This window comes from Crocodylus porosus, unplaced genomic scaffold (genome assembly GCF_001723895.1).
Source record: "Crocodylus porosus isolate Cpor-Errol unplaced genomic scaffold, CroPor_comp1, whole genome shotgun sequence".
NCBI lineage: Eukaryota > Metazoa > Chordata > Crocodylia > Crocodylidae > Crocodylus > Crocodylus porosus.
In genome coordinates this window covers 6,351,223-6,362,033 of record NW_017728939.1, presented here as the reverse complement: position 1 = coordinate 6,362,033, position 10,811 = coordinate 6,351,223, and the positions used below count along the sequence as shown (strand labels likewise).

The window sequence follows — 10,811 nt, the reverse complement described above, 5'->3', positions numbered from 1 at the left end:
TTCGAGCATTCGTCTAGAGGCATTTGAGGCCTCCAACGGTTGTGCCCACTGACCCCCTAGTCTCAGCAATGCCCCGTCCCCCATCACTTACCTGTTTCTCCCTTTTGACCATTGGTCTGGGCTTGCTGGCTGTTGCTGGGCCTGGTAGTTCATCATCTCCTCCACCCTCATCTTCCCCCTCCCCCGACGAGCCTAGTTTAAAGCCCTCATCTTGGCCATTTTGAAACTGGTTTATGTGCACTGAGCTAATGTTCTGTTCCGCGTTTAAACCAGTTTCTCATCACTTAAACTGGTTTGTGTGCAACTTCTGTCCCTAGCCTCTATGTCTAAAGGCAGGTCTGATGAATGATTGCATTTTAAAAACACAAAAATAAAAAAAGCTTAGTATGGAAGAGGAGGTGGGAAGAAGGGCTCTGAAGCCAAGGCCCTGGGATGGGCGGTAGGAGAACCAAGGTTCGGTTTGTGGCTCTGTCACTACCTTGTAAAGAGATGTTGGTCCAAGTCACTTAAGCTCCATGACTCAGTTGCCCCATCTGCCAGACAGGGGGATGCTTCTGCACCTTGTGTACATTGCACATTATTAATACCAGTCAGTGTGGTTTTATGGAAAGTAGGTCTCAAACAAATCCATTTGCGTTCTTTGATGAGATTACCAGTTTGATTGATAATGGCAACAGTAGACATAGAAATATAGGAGTAGACAGCCCAAAGGGCCTATTCAAGTGCAGGCCTCCACGGTCTCAAGCAATCACTAGCCAAAGGAACCTACAAAATCCCTGCCTTGAGCCCCCTTCCAACTGCCCACAGTTACAAGAAACAATATCTGAAACACCAAGAACACCCTTCGAACATGCCACGGGGACTTAGGGAAGAATCCTGTTTCACTTTACACACCCAAATGAGAGTCTTCCAGATGCATAACAGCCATTTTTGGCACTTACACAGTCTGTAACTCCATTCCTTGTGAAGGGCGGATGTGCAAGCTACTGGGCACGCTCAGGCTTTGCTTTGGCCAATCAGGTATTGGGTTCTACCGTAAGTGAGTCCCAAAATTCTGGCCTGATGAAAACCAGGAGTAAGAAGTGCCTCTTACAGCCTAGCATAAAGAGCTGAGAGGTTAGGGCACTTGCCTAGAAAGTAGGATGCCCTGGTTCTAGCCCCTACCCTTGCCATAAGGGATTTGAAGCAGTGTTTTTTTGACTTCCCCAATAGTATCATGGTCAATAAGCATCATCCCATCACCTTTCCAATGCTGTTTTTTGAAGCTGCCCACCCCATGCCTTTCCAGGAGGGAAAAAACCCCAAACTATAAAAAGGTATACGAATCAAGAGATGAATGCTATATTGAAAAGGAGCAGCTCTTGGTTGGCCCTTGCTCCCAAAGGGGCAGGAAGTCTCCCACTGCTCTCCATCCAGTGAATACTAAAATGCAAGATGCAGTGGCTCCTCTGCCTCCTGGAGACAGCTGCAAGATAGGCAAGGTGAAGAAAGAAGACAGGTTAATACCATGTGCTGGAGGGTCAGTGAGATACAGCTTCAAACTCTTTAATTACATGGGATACCTAGAATCATGACAAGACAGACTTCCTACTCCTGGTTTCCACAGGCCACAATATCAGCACCAATTCACTCAGGTATGAGGTGTACAGAGCTACGTGCCTACCTCGTCAGAGCACAGCCGAGCGAGCATGTACAGCAGCGGCGAGGGGAAGCAGGTGACAAACTGTATGCAAGTGCCAAAAATGCAAGTTATGCAGCTGGAAGGCTGCCATTTGGGATACATGAAGCGAAATAGGATTCTGCCCTTAAGTGTGCAATTCAGTACTTTACAATTCTCCAGTTGGATGGATGGATAGATATTTTCATCCCATTGCTAAGCACTAACATGAGAGCTAGGGTTAAATGGAATAAGAGCTGGGCAACTGAAGGAGTAGTGGCCAGTGAAGAATTACTGAATTGGGGAAGTTTCTAGTGTGGTTCCAGGGCTGGTCAATATGAAGTCCAGCACTACTCAGTTTTGTCAATGATCTTGAAGGAAAGACAAATGCACCATTTGCAAATGACTGATAACAATAATAGGGCAGTCATTAAAAGCAAATCTGGGTTGGGAGGTAACCAGAGCTCATTTAAATGCAATGCAATACAGTCAGATTCATAGGTTGTTAGGTGCTGGAAGAGACTTTGCAGATCATCAGGTCCAGCCCCCCCCCGCCGCAAGACTGGATGCCTTTCTGCTAGATACTTTTAGCTCAACAAATACTTTAAAAATCAAGGAACGCAGGCCATACCTAGGAAATGGTGACTGTATCGCAAGGGGTCAGAGTGCACAAACGAGAACATTGTGGTACCCAACCCACAGACATGCAAGCAGGGACAGAGTGTATAGGAATAAGGTGAGGATTGTCCTTCTGCGTAGATGACATGGATCAAGGAACATTGCCTCCAGTTCTGGTGTCCCCATTTGAGCAGGTTGTTGCAAGATTGAAAGGGGCACAGAAGAGAGCCACAAGAATGATTTGAGGGCTGGAGAAAGTGCCTGACAGTGAGAAAATTAGCTCATCAGAAAAAAGACTGAGAAGTGACCTGATTACAGTGTATAAGCACCTTCACAGGGAGAAAATACCCAGCAATAAATGGCTTTTTAGTCTACCAGAGGAACGCATAACGAGAACCGATGGCTGGAAGCTGAAGCCAGACGCATTCAAATGAGAGCTTAGACACAAATTTCTTTAGCAAGGGCGATTAACCACTGGAACAAATTACCAAGGGAAGTGGTAGATTCTCCTTGTGTTGATGTCTTCACATCAAGACCGGATGCCTTTCCGCTTAGCGCAACATAAGCAATACTTTAAGTCAAACACAAGTTATTGGGCTCACTGCAGTGGTAACTGGGTGGGTTTTAATGGCCTGTGGTATTCTAGAGGTCGTAGCAGTTAATATAATGGCTTCTTCTGTCCTTAAACTCCATGAATCTTTTAGAAACTAAATTCATTAATGATGGCGGGATGCTCCGAAGCACTGGCAAAGAAGGCCAGTTAAGTACCTACATAAATAACATTTTAGTAACTAAGTTTTAGGTTTGATTTTAATACATGTATACCACCCCCACCTTCTTTTGTGGCATTTCTGATTCATAAAATGAATCTATTCCTAGAGCTTCAAGCATGTGGGATAATTTCAGGCAAGTCCAGAATTAAGGGTATGAAATAGAGCTGTCTGAATAGCAGAAGAGCCGGCTTGATTCATTAGCAATAATCCAGCCAGCACCCAGGCAAAGCTATAAGCCAGAACTTTAATGAACATGCTGCAAAGACCGGGGAATGTGCAGGAGTTCAGCTATGCAAACACCTCTGGCCTGGCATTTACAACCCTCTGCTCCCACACCCATAGTAGGTCATTCCCCAAAATATTACTTACTCTGTTCCTCAGGCTCCCAGCAGCGCAGCTCTCTATTAAGCCATGGCCACAGGGATAATTTGGGCCCTGGTGGTACAAGATTTTGTGAAAGAAGAAGTTTCAGGCACATGCAGCTTTTAACCTTTTCTAAAAAAAGATTGCTGCCATTAGCTGCTGCAGAAAACAGAAAAACCTTACATCCTCCCCCTAAGAAAAGAATATGAGCAGATAATACTATACCCCTTGAAGGGGAATAGGAAAGGCTTAGCTTCCAGGTCTGAATGTCTCCTTGTCCACTCAAGGTGACTGTGAAGATTAAGCCAACCACTTCTTAAATTCTTCCACCTGTGCATCACCTGGGCTGGGAAGGGCAATTAGGAGGTGAGGCGCTCAGGCTGCATACAACCCTAATACAAGCCTGCAAAAAAAGAAGTGGGGGGTGTCTCTGTTTCAACCAGACTTCTGGTCTCAAAAAGAAAGGAACTGAAGGAACTCTAGAGCTGCTGGAGAAGTACATTGAGGGGTAAGAAGCAGGTGTGAGGTTGGGGCTGGTATACAATTGTGGTGTGTGATGGGAAGGCACATAATTATTTGCTGGGCTGATGTAGGAGCTGAGGAGGTGCTTGAGGGGGATGAAAGGAGATCAGGTTTAGCAGGGGATGTATTATTAAATAGAGGTGAGGGGCTTGGGGAGAAGAGGGAAACTTTGTGCCATTAGGAGAATTTTTTTCTCTGATTCTCTCTCTGCAGAAGCAGAGGTCAAAATTATGCATGCTGTATTTTGGGGGGAAATTTGGTAGCCTGGGACTGGGCAAAGGGAGTTCAAATATTGAAAACCAGACCACAAAGCTATTGTGTACTTTTTTTTTCTTTGTGGTTTTGTTGTTGTTTTTAGTAGTTGCGTGGCTTGGAGGTGAGCCCGAGGAGTCTTCCACGTGTGGGGTTAAGAGGATTGCTCTTTATCGCTTGTCTGTAGCTTGGGGACCTCTTTTGCACTGTCCTAACATTATTCTGTAGTTTGCAAAGAATTGTTTTCCTGCAAGGGGCTGAAGCAGGTGAGGCCCCTGTTACACTGCATTACTTTAGGGATTCATGATACTGTAAGAAATGGCAAAGTGTAGGGGCCTGAAAGTAAACCTTTGTACTGGGGTCCCCAGAAGATGAATACTGCTGCTGGAAGTGGCACCAAACTCTGCACTTGCGTGAATGAGGCAGTTAAGTGTAGGTATTTAGCAAACTATAAGCAGTGTTTTGAGTTAGCCTGTCCATTCCCCTTTATTGCTTTTGCTGGGCTAGCTGCCAGGGGCTTAACCCCACCTGTGACTGATTGGTGGCTTTCCAGGAGGTGCTGTCAGGACAGGGACCAGGTAATAGCTAGGAAAATTATCTGGTGCTCATGAAATCAAGCAAGCACCTTACCTGAGAGTGAACACTGCAAGAGAAGCTCCTAGGAGATGCCAGGTCAGGGAAGGAGGGTTAGTTGCAGTAAATGGATGAAATGGTTGATGACATGGGTGGCTGCAGTTTTGAGGGAGAGACCCAAGAAGCATCCTAAGGCCAGGCTCATCATCAAGTTTTTCTTTTCTGGTAATGAGCCATACATGCATCTTTTGGAAAAGAGACTCAAATGCTCTAGATGGAAAGAGCTGGTTGACACAGGCTGGTGAACTAGTTTGCTGGATTATGTGAAAATGGGGACAGTGGGGCAGATTCTTATGCCAGGTTAGGGCACCAGTTATATGTAAGATGTTATAGGAAATGCTTATAGAAATGAGTTTCTGATGCAGCCCCTAAGTGAGACTGGCTTACTCGAATGTGTGTCTGTTTGCGGGAGGACAGTGGACTTGATCCTGCGCCTGGCACTGGGTGTGATGCAGTTGAAATACAAGGGGCATTACTTTGGTGGAAGTTTGGGATGACCAAGGTTGAAAGCAAGACTTGGGAGCAAATACCTTCAGTTGACAGTCAGGCTTCATTTTGGATCTAAATGTGGACTTGAATTCAGTGCCTTGAGCCAGTCCGTAGTCACATAAATGCTTATTTCTGTATTGGGTTTGTAAAAAAAGGTTTGTGCTTTGTTTTTTTTTTTTTTAATGCTTTCCTAAAGCAGGGCTGTCCAGCTTCTAGGTAGCTGCCAGGGCTGCATGCTTCACAGGCCTGGGGCCATGTGCTACATGGGTGGGTGGTTGCCTCCCTGGTTCTCTCCCACAGTGGGCTGCCTAGCACTGTTCCCACTGCTGCGTGCACAGCACAGGCAGGCAGCCCGGCTCCCTGCCACTGTCCCCCTTTCCCCCTCCTGGCTGCGCACACCACCCATCTGCAGCATGCATAGCCCAGCTCCATTCTCTTCTGTGTGTTGCTCAGGCACTCCAGCCCTTTCCTGGCCACTGGGGCAGGAGCAACTTGGGGGGCCGGCAAGGAAGGATGGCAGCTAGACGGGAGTCTGTGGGCTGCCAGTCAGACAGCCCTGTTCTAACACTTTACTGCTGTTTGGAGATAACACATGATGCAGGACCCAATCACACCACCCCAGGCTAAGTTGGAAATGCTTTGGAGCAAGGATTATTGAGTCTGGTTTGCCTTCTGCTGCCTCTTTCTGCATGAGCTGAGATGGTTTAGCACCACACCAAGGTCATTTGCACTGTTAACATGGAAGCGCTGTTAGCAGCACTTCGGAGTCCAAGAAACCCTGTGTCCCCTAGTCTCGGGAAGTAATATTAGCTCAAAACAGCCTCTCAAGGCTATATAAGCTTGTTACAAGAAGCATCCCTTTGAAGGCCGGTGGGTTTTGGATCAATGTACTTCTTGGTGGGGTTGTCTTTGGGCTAATGCACATTTGTAGCATGGAGCCAAAACAGAGGCATAGAAGAGGGGTGCTTTTTGTATCGAGTCAGAGGAGGGGGATTTGTACCAGCTACCATCAGTGTGCTGCAGCCTCTGCTGCTTGGGTTGGCAAGCGTGTAAATAGAGCAGCCTGTGCCGAGTGCTTTCAGAATTGCTCCATAACCTGAGACGCGGCATCCGTAGAGCAGCCTGTGCTGAGTGCTTTGTGCAATCAATGTATTCTTGGTGGGGCTGTCTTTGGGCTAATGCACATTTGTAGCACGGGGCCAAAACGGAGGCATAGAAGATGGGTGCTTGTCTCATTCAGCTGAATTGGTACGATGTTTGGAGTCTTTCCTCTTTGGGTGAATGCATCTGTACACCCAGAGCCTCTGCAAGGCCTGCCTGTCACTTCAATCCCATGCCAGCTCTTAAAATCAGGGCCAAACTTCGCAGTCCACGACTGAATCCTGAGCAGTATGCATGAATATATTGCTTGTCCTTCAAAACCGGTGCTGCGTCAGCTGGTCACCCAGCCTGCGTTTGTCAGGGGGGTCAGGATGTATGACTGCAGTGGTCTTGCTCTCCTTTCCCTGATTGGGTAGCCGAGGCAAATAATTGCAGATCCTGTTTCAGTAGAACTGATGATCCAACATGATTCAGTTTTAGTGAGTATCTTGAGCACTTTGCTTTTAGTGACTATTCCTGCAAGTAGCACTTGAATGTGTGAAGTGGCTCTGAAAAACCCAAGCCACGCAGTAGGCTCCAAGTGATAAGGTGCTTTGTCTCAGGATTATTCCCCCCGCCCCTTCGCTCCCCATCTTGTTTGTCTGTATTGACTATATACATGCTTCAAGCTCTGAGAAACAGGACTTCTCTCTTATCTGTATGTATGATGGAGCCTTTAAACACTGCGGTAAAACAAATACTGTTCACAAACACAGTACCCCTAAAATACATCGTGGACCTAAGCAAATCTTCACAGGCAGATTTCCTGAACTCTTTCACCTTCGTTTAAACTAATTGGCAACAGATGAATGAGAAACCTTGATTAAATCTATTAAGGAAGGCAGCCAAACTCTAGCTTGGATGCAGGGGGGTGGGGAAACAAAGCCATTCAGACCTACTGTGTTTCGTGTCCTCCTGGCTTTCTTTGGCAACAGGTTTGCTCATCTTTAGGTATCCCTATTCCCCCTTCTCCTTTTATGGCTCTGCTTCTCAAACTTTAGCTGCAAGGAAGGAGTTGTTGTGGAGGGGAAACCTGATAAATGTTTAAAGTGAGTCGGGAAGGGCAGGCTGGTGGGTTCCTAGGGCCCTGATGATAACCTTGGCAGAGAAATGGGCTGCTTGTGTCTGACATCTCATTAAACAGCTCCATTATATGAGATGACAGGCTTGAGAGTCTGAGACTCTAAGAGTACTAAAGTTAAAAGCTGACAAACCGTTCCTACAACAAGTCTTCTTTATTATGCAGTGGCAAATCTCTCATGCAGTAAATTTTAACAAGGAGGGATTTAGGAACTGGCGTTTTCTAGAAATACTCCCTGATGCGAGACAGGTGTTTGCCACTAGAGCTGTTGGAGCATGTGAGTGATGACTTCGGTAGCTCCTGGAGAGACTCGGCTGCTCACCAATGAATTTAATGCGGCAGAAATCCAGCCGCCTTCGAGCAGAGTGGGTCTGGAGTCGCTTCTACCATTTTGGCCCCAGTCCCTGTTTAATGCAGGCTGCATGCAATGGATTTTGCCTCGCTTCCCCTTTCCTGCAGTCCTTACAGTAATGGATGGAGGATAGGACTGAATACACAGACTTTGTGTCTCCAAATTCCCTTCTTGCCATTCTCCTTGGGGTTCCTCCTGACTCTTGCCCAGGAGACTTTCACCCCTCTGTACTCCAGAAAGGAGTGGACGTGGCCTGCCTACCTTGACCTTGGCAAAACAATAGTGTTGCATGTACTTTCAGGCTCCAGTGAGATTTCATAGCCATTAGGGCTGAAAGGGACCTCAGAAAATCAAGTCCAGCCCCCTGCCCCAGGGGCAGGAAGTGATCCATGCCCTGAGACTGCTGAGGGTGAGAAAAAGGTCCACCTAACCCATACCTTTGAGAGAAGGAGCCTGACCCCAGGTGGGCTAGCGACCTTTCTGGGGAAGTTCAGACTCAATGTTACTGTGTCATGCTGAAAAGCTTCTCGTCGGCATCAATTCTGCTTAGGCTTGAGAAAATGCATTTCATTTACAACACTGAATACCATCGAGTCTTTAATTTCCTCCCACAATAATTTGTAATACTAGAAGCCTTCGTTCAGGTTTGTTTATAGCTAAGCAGCTCAAGTACAGCAGGAGCATTAGCAGCAATCAGAAAAGGCAACAGCAGGTTGAGCTAAGGAAGTTCTTCATGGTAATATTTCCTGGCCCTGCAGGAGGCGGGCATGACCCCTTGAAAGGCAAAGAGCAATAACCAGTGTAAGACGGCCTTCATCAATCTAGCACCAGAATCGCCCACTGCCTGTTCTTGTTGGGGGTTTCAAAAGTAGCCTGTAGAGCCAAGAGTTGTGTGCTCTCGGAAGCTGGTTAATTAAAACATCATAAATCAAATGTTAAATTAAATCAGAGCTAGCCTTTCTTCCTCTGCAATTTCCTCCGCCACTTGTTGGGCGTCATCATTCTTTTCCAAATTCAGGTATGACACTTCTTTGTAGAGAGGGTAGCAAAGCAGTTTTATACCCTGGGCAGTGATGGCTACCAGTGGCACAGCTGGCCAGTAGCTGCTATTTTTTGTCTTCCCTCCTTGCCCCCCTTGACCGGCACAGTAACTCCAGGTGTAGGGTTATCTTGCCCCACTCTCCCATGTGTTACTCTACTGCTTCCCTGAATTGCTTTAGGATTCTGCTCATATTTGCAATGAGAGAGGCTTGGTGTGAAAAAAATCTGGTGTTTAAAAATTCTCCAGGTTAGCAAGACTAACCTGTATCTGCCTTAAAGTCTATTGCTGGGGCAGGTATTCGATTGCCGGTGATGAGGGGACCAGCATTCCCCATATGCTCCAGGGTGGCTGAAAGAGTCCAGTGTTTCCAACTGAGACGAAACTTTCAGAAAAGCTCTGCTCCTGTTCAGGCACCAAACCAAATGGTCAAATTTGCAAGAGTCCAAACCTTTACCTGCACACTGATGCTAATCTGTCTAGAAAGCCTGCTTGGATGCTTTGCACTAGGAGCTGCTGAGCACTGCACAAGCTGACCCCTTTTCAAAACCTGATTCCAGCTGTGGGTGCTGCATCCTTGAATACATGACCCCAAGGTCTTTGGAAAACTTTACTGAGCATGCCTCTGCTTGTTCTCAGCTTCATTTGTCTGTGTGTGGTGCATGAAATGGCACAATGACTTGCTTCTAAGGAGGCTGTTACGTTTCTTGAGTCTTCCCAATGCATCTGCCTGCCCCCCTCCACTGTTGTTTGTAATGACTTTTTTTTTTCAGCTTTAAACTGAAATCAGCTGCTTGCCTGGAATCTGGCTTTCCAATGAATGTAAGGTTGCCTGTGGAGGCTTGTTTATAATTTTGGGATTGAGTTCAATAGTTGGGTTGAGCAAGTATTTGTTTGTAGGGTTGCCTATGTATTCTGAGCTGACTCCATTTATCACCAGGGAGTTGTGCAAGGTGTCAAGCTGTGCAGACTAATTTATAGTTGTGATGGCATCTCGAGGGCTAGGTTGGGTTGTAAATAACTGGCCTAATTTTTTTTTTTTTTTTACTAGTGTGACTGGTGATTTTGGACAACACTATTTTTATTCATAGATTATAGAGTTGGAAGGGACCCGATGGATCATCGTGTCTGACCCCCTGCCCCTGGCAGGAAAGAGGACCGAGGTCAGACAACCCCAGCCAGGTGCTTGTCAAGCCTCCTCCTTGAAGACTGCCTGATAGTACCACCTCTCTTGAAAGCCCAAGAGAAGAGACTTTAAAAACGTGACTCTTAAAATCAGGACCTATACACGAGCAGGGAGGCTGCTCCGACATGATTAATCACTCTGCTCCGACACGCTGGAATCACAGCAAGTCATCTGGAGCATGGCAATTGCTGCACTCCAGCAGCTTCCTGTGTCTTGTGTATCAGTGTACCTGTGCTTCAAAATGGCATTGGAAGCTTTATCCAAAGCTCATTTGACAGGTATTAGATAATGTGTCCCCGCTGCCATTTGGAAATGCAGGGATGCTGATGCACAAGGCGCACTGGGTGCTTTAATTGAAGCAGCTCTTGGAGCCATTCGAATTAAAACGTCTCTGCCGCCCTTCCTGGAGCATGTGTATAAACACCCAGCAGATGACTTGGGGTTGTCATCCAAAATCCCTAATCGTTCCAGAAAGTATAGGCTGTTACCTACATTCAGAAATCCCCCAAAGACTTATCTGACTTACAGGCATTGTGTAATTTCAGGCATGATTTATCCATCAAAGGACAGGTCAGTTGTCTGAGGTTTCAGCTGGCCTGGATGTTCTCCCATTAAACCTTGTGCACTACCCCCATTCTGGAGCAAGGGCTTCTGTCGCAGTAGTCTACGAATGAGTACTTTGCCGTTCTCCCGGTGCTTGCCGAAA

General features: G+C 46.6%; 1 long non-coding RNA gene across 2 annotated transcripts in view; it reads right to left on the bottom strand.

Moving 5' to 3' along the window:
- The window catches only part of LOC109318351, a 9,146-nt gene extending 5,421 nt beyond the window's left edge, over positions 1–3,725 (bottom strand). The window contains exons 1-2 of one of the 2 annotated variants that reach the window (XR_002103233.1): positions 3,637–3,725; positions 3,418–3,483 (exon numbers count right to left, since the gene is read on the bottom strand). This is a non-coding gene — a long non-coding RNA (uncharacterized LOC109318351). Of the gene's footprint in view, positions 1–3,417; positions 3,544–3,636 lie in introns of both variants that reach the window. The other variant, XR_002103234.1, reaches the window with a different exon arrangement.
- Between the last annotated feature and the right edge of the window lie 7,086 nt (positions 3,726–10,811).